We start from the raw sequence: 19,038 nt of genomic DNA on the forward strand, positions 1-19,038 counted from the left end.
AGGCTATTAAGCCTGCTCCAACACACACAGGCAGGGCTACCCCCAACTGCAGAAGGAAACAGCCAGGGAGATCAGTTCTGGGAAGGCTCAGCTTAAGGGACTTGCCTCAGAACACAGATGTCCACCTCCCAAAGATATATTATGAAATCCACCTCCACCCTGGGTTTAATAATTAAAAAAGACAAATGTTATTAACTATAAAAGTCAGATTTTAAGTGGTAAAAGGGGCAACAAACAGAACAACGCAGATATTAAGCAAATGAAATAAAACAGGCAAACTAAACTAGTTTCACTAAAGAAATTGGTTACAAATCATATTTCTCACCCTTATTGTTGCAGGCAGGTTGCAAAGTTTCTGTGGTTCAGAGTTCCAGTTATATTCCTTTTCAGATTGGACCCCTGTCTCAGTCTGGACTCCCCCCTTGCCTTCCCTTCAGGTGCCTTTGCAGGTTTTTCTTCTTGGGCAGACAGCCATGGAGAGGAGGAGTCTGGTTTACCTTCCTCCCCACCCTTCAATAGGATTTACATAAGGCAGGAATCCTTTGTTTCCCAAACTTGACCCCCCTTCCCTTACAGTGGAAAGTTACTAGAAGTTCCGGGTAATTTAGTATCAGGTGACAAGACCACCTGACTCTGTAGTATCACAGCATCCATGACTCAGTGGCAGTATGGAGCGTCCACAGGAAGGCCAAGCTTTTCACAGTCCATGGTCCTCGCTGATGAGCCATCCACCCTGTCTGGCTTTTCCATTGTTGTACCTTAAGTGTTAGCAGTGGGCGTCACCCAAAGCAACATAGCTGAAATACAGATACATAGTGAATATTCCTAACTTCAGATACAGAAATGATACAGGCCTACAAATTGGATAATTGCATTCAGTAAATCATAACCTTTCCAATGATCTCATATGAGCCATCCTGCATAAAGTATATTTCAGTTATGTCATTCATTTCATAAGCATATTTTCATGAAGAATATGGAATCACATGTCATAGTTTATTCCAGTGTTTAACTACCCTTATAATGAGAAAGGGTTTCCTAATATCTAATCTTCCTTGCTGCAGATTAAGCCCATTACTTTTGTCCTACCTTCAGTGGACATGGAGAACAATTGATCAGAGTCCTCTTTATAATGGGCCTCAACAAATTCAAAGTCTGTTATCAGGTCCTCCGTCAAGACTAAACATGCCCTTTTTTTAAACCTTTCCTCCTAGGTCAGGTTTTCTAGATCTTTTATCATTTTTGTCGCTCTCCTCTGGACTCTCTCTAATTTATCCACATCTTTCCTTAAGTATGGCACCCAGAATTGGACACAGAACTCCTGCTGAAGGCTGGCAGTTACTTCCCTTGTCTTACTTACAACACCCCTGTTAATACACCCCAGAATGAAAATAGCCTTTTTTGCAATTGTGTCACATTGATAGTAGATCAGAAACACCCGCAGATCCTTTTTTGGCAGTACTACCACCTAGCCAGTTATTCCCCATTTTGTAGTTGTGCATTTGATTTTTTCCTTCCTAAGTACTTGTACTTGTCTTTATTAAATTTCATCTTGTTGAATTCAGCCCAATTTTCCAATTAGTCAAGGTCACACTGAATTCTAATCCTGTCCTCCAAAGTTTTTGTAACCCCTCCCAGCCTGGTGTCATCTGTAACTTTTATAAGCATACTGTCCATTCCATTATCGATTAACTAAAATATTGAATAGTAGCAGACCCAAGACTGAACCCTGCGGGATCCAGTTTGACAGTGTACCACTGGTCTTTACACCAGTTGTGCACCTATTTTATAGTAATTTCATCTAGACCACATTTCCCTAGTTTATGAGAATGTCATGTGGGATTGTGTCAAAAGCCTTAATTAAATCAATATGTATTGCATCTACTGCTTCCCCCCCCCCACCCCAATCCACTAGGCCAGTAACACTATCAAATAAGGAAATTAGGTTAAATAAAATACATGCATATGATACTATACTATAGTTACATAACACAAGTCCAATGACAGCAAATTAGCTCCAGATTAATTCTCCAGGACACCGTTAATTGCTGCACTATAATTTTACATTTCTGCTTTGGGAAAGTTCATCTTATAACATAATTATATGGGATATCTCCAACTTTCCTAGGATATGACTGACTGCACACTTATGCCAAGGCAGGTGGTCAGCAGCGTTGAAGGCTGACATGCTTTCTTTTGGAATATGTGGGCTCCTGATGCATCCCAATATCTTGGCACAAACAAAGGGAAGGAGGACAGAAAGCTCCTGTTTCTAATACCTATTCACACACACTGGAAGTAAGAGTCAAAACAAAGACAACATTCTTTGTGCAATTGTAACCCACACAGCTTCCCATCTAGTGGCACCAAGACCACTTAGAGAGAGTTAAATGAGCCTGCTCTACAGACGGTTGGCTTTTAGCTCATGCCGTAGAGGCTCATGCACTAAGCTCCAAAGATCGCAGGTTTGATCCTGTCCGCCGACGACCCAGGTCTGTTGGCGTTACACAATTAGGCCGTTCTGAAAAGAACATTCCTTTTAACCCGTGAGATTTCAACAGCAAATTACATTTTGCTTAAAATGGGTGCCTTTGCAGCTTGTTGTGAAATGTATTTTAAATGGAGTGTACCCAAACTCATGCTGTAGTGCTTCAGAAACATACACTTCCCCTGCCCCCCAACAGATGGGTACACATTCTCTGTTGACCCATTCCCACACTGCATGCAGCACAATAATTGGCAAACCATTCAATACCACCATATGAAGAGCAAATACTACAGTTTGGACTACTGGGCTTTAAAGAGCTAACCAGCTCCTGAATGCAGTCATCAGGCCTTCTGCACTGAAAAACGAAGATCTTTTATAATTATGAATGACTGAAAGGGAAACTTCAAAGGACTCCAGACACATTTCCCTAGATAGCATAATCTTGGGGCTGATGTAACTTTTTTCGCTCTACAAGGAATAGTAATGCTTTAAACAGAAGCATAATGGCAGTCAATTGATTTTTTGTAGCAATGTTGAAGACTGGCACAGTTTCAGTAAGAGATTTGCCAGATGGCACAATCAAGAAGGAAAGCACCTCCAAAAGCAACACATAAAGAAACCCCAAAAAGGTTAAGAAATTGCAGCAGTCGGCATTACTTTACAATTTTTCTTTCCTTTCACTGGTGGAATTACCAGTGATAGTCTTCAGAGTAACAGCCGTGTTAGTCTGTATTCACAAAAAGAAAAGGAGTACTTGTGACACCTTAGAGACTAACCAATTTATTTGAGCATAAGTTTTCGTGAGCTACAGCTCACTTCACAGTATGCATCCGATGAAGTGAGCTGTAGCTCACGAAAGCTTATGCTCAAATAAATTGGTTAGTCTCTAAGGTGCCACAAGTATTCCTTTTCTTTCAGTGATAGTCTGTATGCACAGGATCAGATTTTGATTTCACTTTTGCTGGTTAAATGCAGAATAACTCAACTGAAGTCAATGTAATTGTTCCACGTTTACATGAGTAACAGCACGAAGGGAACCTGACACAGAATATGAACAGAAAATAAATCATTTTCCTGATTCATGAGCTCATAACTTAACTTAAATCAGTTACCAACAGCAAAGCACCCCTCTCCCTTCTGCTCCCCCTCCTCCCCATCTCTGTGTGATTGCTCCCACTCTGGTACAACCTCAAGGCAGCCCTGGAAAACATTCTGGAAGCATTTGAGGCTGCAGTAGTATAGCAAAGTGTGGCATGGATCTGGTTAATTTCAGAAAATTGGAGTGTTGGAATTACAATGTGGTGACATGACTCATCAGAAGGATTTACTTCCATGCTTTGGGCCGGTGGCCTAACAAATTGAAAAATATTTGCCTATGTCCTCTGCTTAAGCTCCAAACTAAAGTGACATATTTTATTAAAATTGCTAGTTTTATGTACTGAAAGATAGGACATCACAATCTTACTATCAAACAGGCAATAGTATGTACAACTTTATTGTTAAATACCATACTGAATTTTTAAAGAACACAAGGACAGAATTTCTTCACAGAAAAATATATAATTATTTAATTGTATATGCAATACAGTCTATATACATTTTTTGTACGAGCTATATGTATGCTGTTTAATACAATCAATATTACATGGTTGTTTGCAGTGTTGCTGTAGCCATGTTGGTCCCAGGATGTTAGAGAGACAAGGTGGGTGAGATAATATCTTTTATTGGGCCAACTTCTGTTGGTGAAAGAGACAAGCTTTTGATCTTACACAGAGCTCTTCTTCAGATCTGGGAAAGGTACTCTGAGTGTCACTGCTAAATACACGTTTGAACAGATTGTTTAGTGTAAAGATTTAAATTATCTGTTCAAACGTGTATTTAGCAGTGACACTCTGAGGGCAAGGAAAACAGACAATCCATATCTGAAAGTATATATGTACATATACTAAGGAAAACAGACAACCCATATCTGAAAGTATATATACACATATACTAAGAAGAATGGAAATAATGTTCTACAAGGGATATGTGGACAATAGAATGGTGTGTTGTCTTCCTGGAGACAAGACATGAGATATCACCTAAGATTGGATAGGCTTCTGAAGTCTACAGGCAAGAATCCATTTGTAATGGTCCATACCAGCATTAATGATTCAGTTTCATGTGATATTTCACAGATTATAGATGACTTCACGGGTTTTTAAAGGGTGCTACAGGAGAGGAATATCCAAGTAATATCTCTTCTTTGAGATCTGTTCCGTCATGAAAGTGAAGGAAGACAAAAGTCATAAGATTCTGGAAGCAAACCTCTGGCTAGGTAAGTGGTGTAAGGTTGAGGATTTTGGTGTGTCGAACACTGGTCCACCTTCTTTAGAGAGAGGCGGCTGGACAGTTTGGATGACTTCTATCTTAGTAGAAGGGGAACCAATCTTCCAAGGGACAGGCTGGCTATAGTGTGTCAGAAGGGTGAGAAACAATAAAATGGAAGGGCGAACAAGAGAGCACTCATTTAGCACAAATTCAAGATGTCAAGAATAAAACTAATTAAAGTACCAAGGGACCTGAAGAGAAGAAATTCTTTAATTGCCTATATTCCAATCCTAGGAGCCTGGGTAACAAAACAAAAGGAATTGGAACTGATCATTAATGAGCATAGATTTGACTTCTTGGAATGACTGAAACCTGGTGGGAGATTCACCTGACCAGAATGTTTAAAAACAAACAAAAAAAACCCCCACTGGTTGTAACCTGTCTAGGAAGGATCAAATGGATAGAAGTGGAGGGAGAGTGGCACTCTATGTGAAAAAATGGCATTACCTGTTTAAAAGTTACTGATAGTTCTGAAGCAAATAATCTTGAATGCTTATGGATTGACGTAACAGATAAAGCACAAGATGGGACACTACTTGGTGTCTGCTACAAACCACCATATCATACTAGAGAACAGGATGACTGTCTCCTTAAACACACATATATAATGTGTAGGAGGAAAAAAGCTGCATTATTATGGGGGACTTCTATCTGAGCGGCATATGCTGGAGGACTGCTGCATCCAACATGGGTAAATTCTGCATGAGACCTCAACTCAACAAACAAAGAGGAATTGATCTCAGAACTAAAAACAAAAAAAATTGTTGGTTTCAGAGTAGCAGCCATGTTAGTCTGTATCCTTAAAAAGAAAAGGAGGACTTGTGGCACCTTAGAGACTGATAAATTTGTTGGTCTCTAAGGTGCCACAAGTCCTCCTTTTCTTTTTAAAAAAAATTGTGGTTGCTTAGGTGCAACTGATCATAATTTGGTTACATTGGTGTGTGCAAACAGAATGAAGTCCAAACCAGTAATATGTACTTGGCGTTTTAAAAGGACCAATTTCACAAAGCTGAAAACAATTATGAGCCCCATCAGCTAGAGAAAGAATTTAAACAGAAAAATGTGAATGATAATTGGAAACTGCTTAAGAACATTTTACTAGATGCCCAAAAAGCCACAATCCCATAGTAGAGAGAGAAAAAATGAATATAAATGAGAAGCTAGGATGTGTAGAAAAATTGATAAGGGAAGCAAAGGGATATAAAGAGAAATCTATGGCCAGAAGAGACAATTAGAAAAAAAGAGGGTTTTTTGAACAAAATGAACCCTAACATTGGTATTAATCCATTACTAGATGGACATGGTAGAATTGTCAACAATAAGGCAGAAGTGTTCAACAAATATTTCTGTTACATCTTTGGGGGGAAAACAGCTAACATCCATATCATCATATGATGAAATATTTTCTACTCCAGCTGTAGCAAAAGCTTATGTTAAATAGCAGCTACTAAACTTAGACATTTTTAAATCAGCAGGTCCAAATAACTTGCTTCCAAGACTTTTAAAAGAACTGGCTGAGGAGCTTTCTAGACCATTAATGTTAATTTTCAATAAGTCTTGAACTACCAGGGAAATTCCAGAAGACAGAAAGTTAAGGTTTTGACAATTGCTAAAAAGAATAAATGGGATGCCCTGGATAAGCATAGTCCTGTCAGTCTGACATCAATCTCGACAAAACAATGGAGTGGCTGATTTGGAACTCAGTTAATACAGAATTAAAGGAGGTCATAATTAATACAAGTCATCATTGATTTATGGAATAAAGGTCAAGCCACACTAACTTTATATATTTTTTATGAGATTATAAGTTTGGTTGAGAAAGGTAATAGATGTTGATGTAATACATTTAGAGTTCTGTAAGGCATTTGACTTGATACCACACAACAATCCTAATTAATGAGAATGAGAAATGGTACGCTTTTAATTACGTTAAAAACTAGTTAAATTATAAGTCTCAAAATATAATTGTAAACAGGGATTCATCATTGAGCATCTATGTTTCCATTTTTCATAATGAACAAAATAACTTTATACTCACTATATCTGCAAATATCATTGCAACTAACTCTGATATGGCTGCCGACACCTCCATAACAACATGCAACTCGGAGCAGAGAATATAATTTAGGATATGTGAGTTTGATGCTCATATAGTTTACGGTGCAAATAATGTAGTAATGAAATAAAACAATTGCCTGCCTGGGAATACAGACAATGCTTTGTTGTGTCATTTGCTATGTTCTATAGACAAAAAACCCAGCGTTGTGCCCTCGAAGATATAGTGCGACAAGGCCACTGCACACCGAAGTGTCTCAACACCACATCCACTACCTGTGAGCTACATTGTTTTTTTAAATCATTTATATTTTTGTTTCCTTTCCTTTATCCTTTCCACAATGCTCACAGACAGCTTTACAGAAAAAGCTTTGCTCTCTGGACTACTTTACAGACACAGGGCCCAATTCTCCATTCATGCTGGTGTAAGTCAGGAGTAACTTTACTGAAGTCACTGGAGTTACACTATTGTAAAGCTGGTGTGAAATGACAATTTGGCTCCATATAATCTTCAGCTATTCAAGAACATACTAACACACTGAGTTCCAAATAAGTTAGAAGCTCCTGCTTCAGCTGATGTTTTGATAGAAATGGTAGTTGAGTCATTGCAGCTCAATGTGGATTTTATTACACTTAAGAAAGCATAAAGAGGCAATAAATGTTACATACACTTTCCTAGTATGTTTTGAATGTTGGCCACAACACACAAGTGGGCAGAACGACAAATAGTTGCTCTTTTAGAATGGGCTGTCACGGATTTTCAGTAGAAAGAGTTTGACAGCATATACTGCTGTATCTCATTGCTGGATTTTTACCCCACTGATGTACCAGGGTTCTTAGGACCATTCTGTTTTATGCCATGATTAGACATAGGCCCAAGTCAAACCCCATATTCATCACCTAAAATCTTTGCATGTGTGTGATCTCTGGACAGCCAACTGGATTAGGAGTCAGGAGGCCTGGATTCCACCAAGAGCTGGCCAAAACTCCCATTTCTGGTTTGTGAAAAATTTCACCATTTCAAAATTTGGTTTTACTCTAAATCAGAACAAAACCAAATTTTTCTAAAATTTCTCAAGAACTGGATATCCTGAAAAAAATTCATTTCAGAAAACACCAAAACATGGTGTTTCTAAAACAAAATATGAGCCCCAGAGCAGCAGCTGCTGAGCGAAATTGACATTTTTGTCATGTTCCTGTTATTAGCATTGAAACTGACAAGAATGTCAGTGCTGGTCAGCAGCTGCCAGGGCTCCAGGGTCTTTTGCTCCAGGGCAGCCCTTTCACGAGGTCTGCTCTGAGACAAGGAACTCATTCCAGTCTCTGGGCTAGATGACTCCCCAGGTTGCCCAATTCCTGAGCGGGCAGCCTGGGGAGCCAGCTGGCCCAAAAGTCTGGAAGCCCAGTGGGTCCTGTCTCTGGGACAGCCTGCATGGTGTGGCCGCCCCAGAGCCTCGGACTTGGAAGCCTGTCCCAGAGCCTCCCAGCTCCATGGCATATACTGACGGTGCATGTACGCTGCTGCTTGGAGTGAATCTCCCAGCCCTGATAGACAGACGCATGCTAGCAGGTCTCAAGCTAGTGCTCTAAAAATAGTGTACAGGGGATGGAGCTTAGACTCTCAAGCCTATGGTTTTGGATAGGCTTGACAGCCTGAGCCCCAATGTCCACACTGCTATTTTTATTTAGCGCACTACCTCGAGCCTCTAAGACTTCCAGGCTTACAGCTCTGTGGCAGGAAATGAGAAGCCAAACCCCAGTTAGAGTCGAGGATCCCACAGCTTCCAGCTCTGTGGCAGGGAACCTGGAAACTTTGGAAGTCCTGGCATGGCATGGACCTGGGCAGTCTGCACAGCAGGGCTGCCCTAAAGCTGTAGGCACAAGGAGCCAAGGTCCCTAGTTCCGGGGAAAGCCAAAGAGCACAGCTGCCCTAGAGCCACAGGTTTTGGAAGCCTGGCATCGCTGGCCTCAGGCAGTCCACATTGCTTGGCTCCCCAGCAGCCCACCCAGCTTGTGATTTGGGGAAAGTTCATCAAACCCAGCCCACTATCACGGAAAATTTCAGTTACAACAAATTGGCATTTTCCAGCTAAACTGCTTCACTGGAAGATTTCCAGTTCTGTCCTTAACTCTGTTGCTGATCTGATGTGGGTAAGTGTGACGGGGTTTGACTCACTGCTGTGGCACCTCCTGCTGGCTGTCCTGGGAATTAGCTTAGTCCATCCATGCACCCTCATCTGGTGACATCTCGCCACCATCACTTCTGCTCCCAGATGTGAGTTGTCCCAACAAACAGCATCCTCTTCAGGACACAGCCCTCTGGCTTTGTCACTCTCTGTTCTCCACGCTTCCAGGAGAACCATAGTCCACTGTCCAGCCATTTCCTCAATGGCAAGTGGGCAGGAGTGGGGCCCCAGGACCACCCACTACTCCAGGCCCCCACCCAGGAACCCGGTCAATGGCAGCCACATGTTGCATCCCCTCCAACCCTGCACTCTAGTTCCCTGGGCCACTTTCCCACAGCCCCAGCACCTTCTCCACCTTTGTCTCAGAGCCTCAGCATGCCAGCACTCAGCCAGGAGCTCACTCCCCAGATCCTGCCCAGCAATGTTCTGTTCAAGGTACTGGCTGCCCTCTGCTTGCAAGGCAGGCAGGCAGGCACCACCACCACCACCACCGCCTCCTCCCTCTCCAAGCTCCAGGGAGTAACTGACCTGCTCTGCTCTTCTTGTATGGGCTAGTCCAACCCTGAATGGCTGCTCCTCATGGTCCTCTCCAATTGGCTGCCAGTTGCACAGCCTCCCTAGGGTTCTTTTAACCCTTTATGGGCTAGATGCCCCATCACAGTAAGTCAATTCACCCATTGCCTCTCCCACCCTTTGTCTTGTCTATTTAGATTGTAAACTCTTCTGGGAAGGGACTGTCTCTCGCTGTGTGTTTTGCACAGTGCTTAGCACAATGGTGTCTCAGTCTTGGTTAAGGTATCTAGGCACTACTATAATACAAATAAATACATGAATACTACTACTACTAATAATAATAATGGTGTGTATGAGGATTCAGTATCTGGATGAGAATTTTCTTGATGTTCCCTATCTTTATATCAGTTGAACCAAACCCTTCGGATCTCATCTCTCTCAAATTTGGGGCACAATAGGGTATACTTTGAAATCAAGATCAGGATCTGAATTTTTCAGTTCAGGCTCATCTCTAAATATCAATTATGGTGACTAAATTGGCACTTAGATTGTACAGCACTGAATTCCCCTCTCCTACACTGGTTTATACTACACCAGTGTTACTCCACTGACTTCAGTGGAGTTATTCACTGATGAGAGGAGAATCAGGGCCTATCTAATCACTATTTAGATGACTAAAATTAGTACTTCCACACCACATAGGTGCCTAATAAGGCTGTTTAATAAGTATGTTTGTGCAATCACCACTAGGTTTAAATACGAAGGGGTGGGTGCGGTCCTTCTCTGTGAAGGCTTCTCTACTTTGGAACTTGTTTTCCCCTTGCTTCAACAGATGGATTAACCTTCTGGATATGCTGCAAAGTCCACCTTTTTTTGGTAGGCCTTTAGTGAGGGGAGGTAAATTGATCAACTCACAGATTGAGTATTTTACAAAGATAGTTAATTTAATGGTACTGGTTAGATTTTTTTTTTTAAACAAAAGAAGCCAGATATTTCACTTGAATATTGGATAGCAAAAAGAGTGTGAGATGCCAACTAAATACATTTTTAGAAAAGTAAATATGCAGTTTGAGTCTAGTCAATGGAAAATTTCACACACAAATGGGCTTCTGGAAATTATAAAGCTTGTCCCCCTGGACTTAGTTACGTTCATGAAGAAATTCAAGTTGTTTCTGTTAATAGCTAGAGCACAATGAGGATTTCTAACTGAATCATCCGAAAGACTATTTTAAAAAGTGACTATAATAGGAAGTATCACAAGCTTCCTGCTCAGGCTAAAAAGAATCTTTCCTTAAGTGCAATTACTTCAATGGGTTTGGTTGGGTTTTTTTTCTGTCCTCTACCCCCCTTTTTCTTTATTCCCTCAAATTTTCACAGATCTACAGTAACAATTAGTTATGACTCAGATCAAGAGGATTAAAGTCGTACTATTATTAAAACCTAACTGGGGGATTATAAGCTACTTTTGAATTCATAGGGTATCTAGGTAGCAATATTTATCCATGTATTATTCATCAGCAGATGATGAGCTGAATAGGGATGGTTGAAACAGTTTGGATAAAATAAGAACAGACCAAACTTTCACTTAAAATTCTAACTGTGCCTTGTTTTTTTTTTTTGAATTTTGAAAAAAAAATGGTTAATTTTTCCTCTCCCTGTGTCACCTCTGCACTTTCTGGTTCTGTCCAGTAATAAAATAGTCTGAGAATGAAAGTGCAAGAAGAGTCCACCCAAAAGCCTGCTAGAATGAGCTTTTCAGAACAAGAAGGATAACATATGTTCACAATCATTTTTGCACTAGCAATATTATTTGTTCTCCCATCATTTATCTTAATGGACAAGTGGGGCCAGTTAATTACACAGTGTTTCAACGTAAAAACATAACAGGAAACTTGCTACAAACAGCATTTTAAGGAAGTTATCCTAAAAATAATGGTATCTTATATGCAATAATGCATGTACATATAAGCTTTGGCTCTACAGGAAACCAGAGTGCATTGCAAATATAATTGGGAAATTTTACTCAGCACGAAAATGTAGCCTTCTTTGTAATGACACACAGAAATTGTATAATTCTGCACAGGAACACTATACAACAGTTTAGGATTCAATAACTTATTCAGTTGTGGGAGAATTTATTTAGGCATAATGTAGAATCCTGGTCCCATTCAAATCAATGGCAACACTCTCCTTGAGTTGAATGGGGCCAGGATTCCATCCAGTAAAATGCCGTTTTATTGGAATCTGGCCTGGACATGGGTTCTGTAGTGCTACTTTGGTAAAAAAAAGTACCATCAGATAGATCTTTAACAGCCTCAAGTGGGCAGGACTTTGCTTTTACATCACACCTTAGATTAGATGGCATTTGTGACGGTGCCCCCCATAAGGCTTTATGGAAATGCTTATGAATGTGTGTGTGTATATATATATGACACAACTGGAATATGTTTTATGCTACATATGCCATGTAACACATCTCTGGAGAGGTTATGATCTATTGAATCTATTAATCCTATTTGTATGCATGTATCATTTTTGTATTTGACTTTATGAATATTGGCTGTATGCCTGTCTGATTTTAAGTAGGTTTTAGTGAAGCAGTTGGTCAGCTTCCTGAGAAAAGTCTATTCTCAGTAAGTGCCCAATCAAGAAGCCCTTAAGCCAACAATGAACTTGGAGACTCCAATCCACATCTGAGCTTTCCCAGGAATGCGGATTGGCTGGTAAGGAACTCAGTCATGCATGGACATGTGACTTGCCCAGGTGACTCCCAAACTCCATTTTGTAGCTGGACTTTGCATAGGAGAGAGGAGGGGGTCTCCACCCACAAGAGGAAGTCTATTTAAGCCCTTGGGAGACCCCTCCATTTTGTCTTCAGCTGGTGAAAGAGAGAGCCTCTCCACCCCCAAAGACACCTGAAAGAAACTGGAACAAAAGACAGTAACTACGGGGGGTGTGAGTGATCACTGGACCCAGACTAGAAGGAGACTAGTCTGTGAAAGAAAGCTTACTGGAACTGGTGAGGTTTTATCTGTATTCAGTTTGATTAGACATAGACTTGTGTGTTTTATTTTATTTTGCTTGGTAATTCACTTTGTTCTATCTGTTACTACTTGGAACCACTTAAATTCTACTTTCTGTATTTAATAAAATCACTTTTTACTTATTAATTAACCCAGAGTATGTATTAATACCTGGGGTGGGGGAAGGGGGGCAAACAGCTGTGCATATCTCTCTGTCAGTGTTATAGAGGGTGAACAATTTGAGTTTACCCTGTATAACCTTTATACAGGGTAAAATGGATTTATTCAGGGTTTGGACCCCATTGGGAGTTGGGCATCTGAGTGTCAAGGACAGGAACACTTCTGTAAGCTGCTTTCAGTTAAGACTACAGCTATTAAGGGACGTGGTTCAGACCTGGGTCTGGGTTTGCAGCAGGCTAGCGGGTCTGGCTCAAACCAGGCAGGGCACTGAAGTCCTAAGCTGACTGGGCAGGAAAACAGGAGCAGAAGTAGTCTTGGCACATCACCTGGCAGCCTCCAAGAGGGTTTCTGTGATCCAACCCGTCACAGCATTCGAGCCGGTGAGAAAAGTTTCAAAACTCTATTCAAATTTCAATGGAAAAAGGGACAACATTTTCAGAAAATATTCACCCCATTTTCAAGCAGCTGGTCAAAAAAAGAAATTTCAATGACATTTTTATTGCTGAAATTCTGAAGTTCAATGAAAAAAACGGAATAAGATTTTCAAGAACATTGTCACCTTGTTCTTGACCAGCTCTGGTTGGCACTTTATAAAGATCAACGTGATCACTTTGTGACTTATACACAAGTAAACCTTCTCAGAAGTCCGTTCCTTTTTTTAAAAGAAAGAATTCATTCTTCTGGTGTTGTCATATTACTGGCTATTGAGAAAGAGAAAGGAACACCACCTGATTTTCATTCCTCCTTCAATTCCTTGTAATTCTCACAAAAAGATGCAGCTGAAGTAGCTGTATGTCTCCTTGCAGCATCCAAGTCAGATGGTCTTCAGGAAACTGTACAACATTGCACACTTACTTCTTTCTTCTTTCCAGCTTTCACTAAAACATGTGAAGTGACTTTGTTTAAGGATTCTGGTTTACTTCAGACTAGCAAACTTTTGATGGGAAAAGTATAATTTACTGACAAATACTGGCTTAAATATTTTAAAAACCTTCTGTGGCCTGGGAATGACAGAGGACACAGGGACTGGGAGGTGTGCCACAAGCCTCAAATAGCACATGACTTTACTCCTTCGTGCAACAAGGCCAAAATATCTCAGTGATGTTTTTAAAGCAATGAAATACCAGAAACCAGTAGCCACAAGTAAAGTACTTAGATACTTCCAACATTTTTGCAGGACAGGCTTATAGCACAAAGCCAAAACCTGTCCACAGAAAACCATGGTGAAACTGAAGACCATGCCTCAATGTACTTTGCGGCTACATTTTTTTTACATCTGGTGACCATACTTCTTGAGATTTGGACTTGCACAGGAGTATGTTGCATGCCTCCATTTATTGTTTGCCACGTTTAGTGAAACAGTGTTACACACCTCTGTCATCGGACATTTTACAATAAATTTGCCCAACACCGTTTGCAACTAAGTTGTAATGATCTCAGGATGTGACACACTAGCCATTTAGAAGGGGGAATCTACTCTAGGTGGGACAAAAAAGTAATTATAAATTTTGCTGGACCATTGTGTGCACACAAAATAAGGGCTTAATCATGTCAGTAAAGAGGTAGGGCTGTGCTGAGGATAGGGATGAGGCGAGCTGCCTGAGCTACAGTCCCTAGGAACAGTATACCTCTCTAACTCATTATTCTTTCAGAGACTCTGTACTATTCAACAACAATATCTTGCATTTCTATAGTGTCTTTTCATCTGAGGATCTCAAAGAACTTCACAGCATTCCGAAGGCTCACAACACCCTTGTCATGTAGGTAAGTATTATGATGGCTATGTTACAGAGCAGTAATTTGAAGCACAACATGGTTAAGTGACATGCCCACATTCACACAGCAGGCCTGACCTACACACAATGTTGCACCGGCGTAACTAAATGTGGGATGTTGGATTGGTTTAATTAAACCAGTGCAACTTTGTGTGGTTTAACTTGTTTCCATTAGTTTAAACATTGGTTTAACCTGCTTCCAGTATTTAAACTGATGTTAGAGTTTTGAGGATGGAATATGGGTTACTGGTTCCAATCCAGCACCCAAGGCTGCAGGACTGGATATCTCCCGTGGGCTGGAGAATAGGATACAAGGCCTTTCCCCTCTAGCGTACTGGCTGCAATCCAGCCCTAGAACAGGGAGACACAACATTTGTATGTAGACAAGGTCTTAATGGGAAAGGCGATGGGAATACAACCCAGGTGTCTGTCTCCCCAGTTTTCTTCTCTCTGCATCCAACTTTTGTTATTTCAGCATCAGCCAGATCTTACAGGAGGGAATACCAAAGTTTGTAAGGCAGCTAGATTTGGATCATTTGCATAAATTACACTATGCTTGACAAAATTATCCATTATTCATTGTAAAAGAATTACCCAGTGTCACTCAATATATGCCAACAGTTAGAAAAATAATACCAGTTTCAGAATTTCCCTCAATCCAGATCACTATTTAACTTCATTATGTTCTGTCAAATCTTCTGCAAACACACATTTATTTGTATAAGCAGTTTCTGTCTTCTAATCAAGGAATTTTAGTTTTAGCACAATTCCTGTCCTCCTAAGCTAAATGTTAGGAAATTACATAAAAATTATATTAGCATATAAAGGACCATATTCTCCAGCCTCTTTTTCCCAAGGCCATTGGTATATACTTTGAAAATACATGCCTGTCCACAGGGTTGGTATTAGACTCGCTGGGGCCAAGGGAAGAAAGCTAAAGCCCCAGCCCCGCTGCCCGGGGATGAAGCCAAAGCCTGAGCAACTTGTGGCATTTGTGATATGTGACATGTATGCTATAAAAAGGGGCTTATTCACTCCTGTGGAGATGGAATCCAGAGTATCAGAAGTAGCTTCATACCATAATTCGTTGAAGGTGACTGTTCTGTGCCAGGCCGCAGGCCTATTAGGAGTGCTTCGAAAGAACGAGGCCTACACGCAGCAAAGCAGCGAGTTATTGGCTTTAATGAAGGTAAGTGACACACCCGCAACGGGACTCCAAGCGTTGCTGTCACGGAGGCGGGGAACCCAGCGCACTGGAGCTCTGCTTGGGACGGAGTCCGACGAAGGGGCAAACAGCGAGCCATAATAAGCAGTACACAGAAACAGCTCATGAATATATAATTAGGTACTTTCCTAAAGGGGTTTTCCGCTACCTGGCAAAGGGCCATGCAGGGCAGACAAAACCGGCCTAAAGCTGGTTATAGCTGGCTTTCCATGTCCTACAGTGACCTGTCGGCTCCGAGAAAGCGGAAGTTCCCTAGCTAGGCCATAACAAAGTCTTCCACAGTCCCTTACAATGACAGTGAAGGAGCCCTCTAATTACTAGTGGGGAACATTTTTAAATGAAAAAAGGCTAGTAGTAGACACTAGGCCTGAGGCTTTCTGTTGGTTCTACAGCATCAGATCACCTTACTAACTGAATGCCTTGGGATTAGAGAGAACCAGAATGAGGAAAAACAGTTTGGAAAAAACCCAGCAACCTAAGATCTGGACCAATCTGATGTAAATGTTCGGTTAGGGAATGAGTTCACCTTTGCTGAAATGCGTTATAGGGTCCAGCAGCTCTAAGAACTTTCTGCTGAGTAACATATTGGCTTCAAATCTCATAAATTATGGGAACTTTCCTAAGGTCAGAAATGCAGTAAGGATGGGGAAACCTACTTGATGAAATGACAAGCCACTCAGACCTTCACCAAAGTAGAAACCCAAACCATTTTTTAGGTTCAAGAACATCTAAAAGTCACTCCAAACATGTTTTTGGGGGCAAATGGCCCTGTGACCTCCTCGAAAAAATATAAATATAAATCCTAAGAAATTGATTCTTCACTCCAGTCAGAGGGAATTTATTAATTTTAAAACAAGCCAGTACTAGTCAGTGCTGTCAGTATTTGTTGTCTCCTCCTACTGAACTGAAATAGGCCACCTGCCTGCTTTTCCTTTGAGAACAGAAGAAAATAAAAGCTACCAGAGCTCACGCACACTGACAAAATCGTGAATAGGGTTTACTCAAGTTTATGTAAAAACAGCCACACATTTCTATAAGCCCCAGCTGCTAAAAGCTAGAATTATTACACTCAGGGACTTTGGAATACAACTTTGAAGCCTAATAAGGACCAGTATGAAATGGTCGGGATGGAACATTTTACAAGGTAACTGGGTGCATCAGGTTTATGTGGTGACAAAAAAGGAGGAGGATGGACGTTAGATGGAGTAGATTAAAAAGCACTGCATTCAAATGTGCAAGTGTTGTGCCCACATTGCAGGGAGACAGCAGGAGGCAATGAATCATCCAACATTTAATTTAACACCCCCTAAAACAAGATGTATTCGGCATCAACGTGGGATCTCCAAAGGGCTCTCAAAGTTCTGACAATGAGTGGCATGGGTTACTCACACCTTTCTTTTCCTGTAATGCAGCCAGCAGTTAGTAAGCAATTTGATTCAGAGGGAGAGTTTCTGATGTGTCATACAGAACTCAGTATATCAATTTAAGGGCTCTTTGTCACTGTTGTAGATTTCTTACTGCTAATTTTATGTTGAAAAGGGCTTTTGGGGACATCCTGATGCTCTCCCTTTAGGGAAAAGAAAACTGTAGAGAAGGAAAGAGTGAGTTCAGGGAGTCATGGAAACAGGTGCAAGTGCACCAGAGACATAGTCTGTGAAATTTGTTAGCATATTGTGGACTCTTCTGGTGGTTGATTTTTTTTTTAAAGAAGGGAATATTGGGGAGAAATTAATCAGATTGTTAAAAAAACTGGCAGAATAAACATGTCAACAAACCTTCTTATTACGCACATTCTATTAAAACACTGTGAAAGATTTCTATGGAAACATTAGGCTATGAGAAAGGGGAATACCCAGCTCTGCGGAGGCTCCAGTCCTCTTTCAAAAACAGATGGGCAACAAGTGTCAAAACTGATACCTCCTTTAATCAAATCCTAGGAAGCGGGAGCATGGCAACATTGGAAGATTCAAACCCCAAGAGGCCTGGTTGCCTGTGATGAATAGCTGGAATGCTGTGCTAATGCTGAGACATTAAAGTACAGGAGAAAAAAAAGTGCCTAAACTGATTTGAATCGGGATGAATAAAGCTGCTACTTGAAATTTTTCAGCATCTGAAAACGTTTCTAAGTGTAAAAAGAAAAGGAGGACTTGTGGCACCTTAGAGACTAACCAATTTATTTGAGCATAAGCTTTCATGAGCTACAGCTCACTTCATCGGATGCATACAGTGGAAAATATGGTGGGGAGATTTTATATACACAGAGAACATGAAACAGTGGGTGTTACCATACAGACTGTAACAAGAGTGATCAGGAAAGGTGAACTATTACTAGCAGGAAAGCGGGGAGGGGGCGGCGGGAGGGGGAGAAGACAGGCCCAACAAAGATAATAACAGAACGCCACTCGCCATCACCTTCAGCCCCCAACTAAAACCTCTCCAACACATCATCAAGGATCTACAACCTATCCTGAAGGACGACCCATCACTCTCACAGATCTTGGGAGACAGGCCAGTCCTTGCTTACAGACAGCCCCCCAACCTGAAGCAAATACTCACCAGCAACTACCCAGCACCCAACAGAACCACTAACCCAGGAACCTATCCTTGCAACAAAGCCCGTTGCCAACTGTGTCCACATATCTATTCAGGGGACACCATCATAGGGCCTAATCACATCAGCCACACTATCAGAGGCTCGTTCACCTGCACATCTACCAATGTGATATATGCCATCATGTGCCAGCAATGCCCCTCTGCCACGTACATTGGTCAAACTGGACAGTCTCTACGTAAAAGAATAAATGGACACAAATCAGAGGTCAAGAATTATAACATTCAAAAACCAGTCGGAGAACACTTCAATCTCTTTGGTCACTCAATTACAGACCTAAAAGTGGCAATTTTTCAACAAAAAAACTTCAAAAACAGACTCCAAGGAGAGACTGCTGAATGGGAATTAATTTGCAAACTGGATACAATTAACTTAGGCTTGAATAAAGACTGGGAGTGGATGTGTCATTACAGAAAGTAAAATTATTTCCCCTTGTTTATTTCCCCTCCTACTGTTCTTGTAAAGTGCTGGAAATGGCCCACCTTGATTATCACTACAAAAGGCTCCCCCCTCCCCCCGGCTCTCCTGTTCTCTGTGTATATAAAATCTCCCCACTATATTTTCCACTGTATGCATCCGATGAAGTGAGCTGTAGCTCATGAAAGCTTATGC

The 19,038-nt window shown here is 41.1% G+C and overlaps 1 long non-coding RNA gene across 1 annotated transcript in view; it reads right to left on the bottom strand.

Annotated features, from left to right (window-relative positions):
• Nucleotides 1-713: 713 nt before the first annotated feature.
• LOC141981611 (uncharacterized) overlaps nucleotides 714-19,038 on the bottom strand; it is a 32,714-nt gene continuing 14,389 nt past the window's right edge. Inside the window, exon 3 of the long non-coding RNA XR_012637856.1 lies at nucleotides 714-797. This is a non-coding gene — a long non-coding RNA (uncharacterized LOC141981611). The remainder of the gene's footprint in view (nucleotides 798-19,038) is intronic.

Source organism: Natator depressus, chromosome 2, assembly GCF_965152275.1.
Source record: "Natator depressus isolate rNatDep1 chromosome 2, rNatDep2.hap1, whole genome shotgun sequence".
Classification (NCBI taxonomy): domain Eukaryota; kingdom Metazoa; phylum Chordata; order Testudines; family Cheloniidae; genus Natator; species Natator depressus.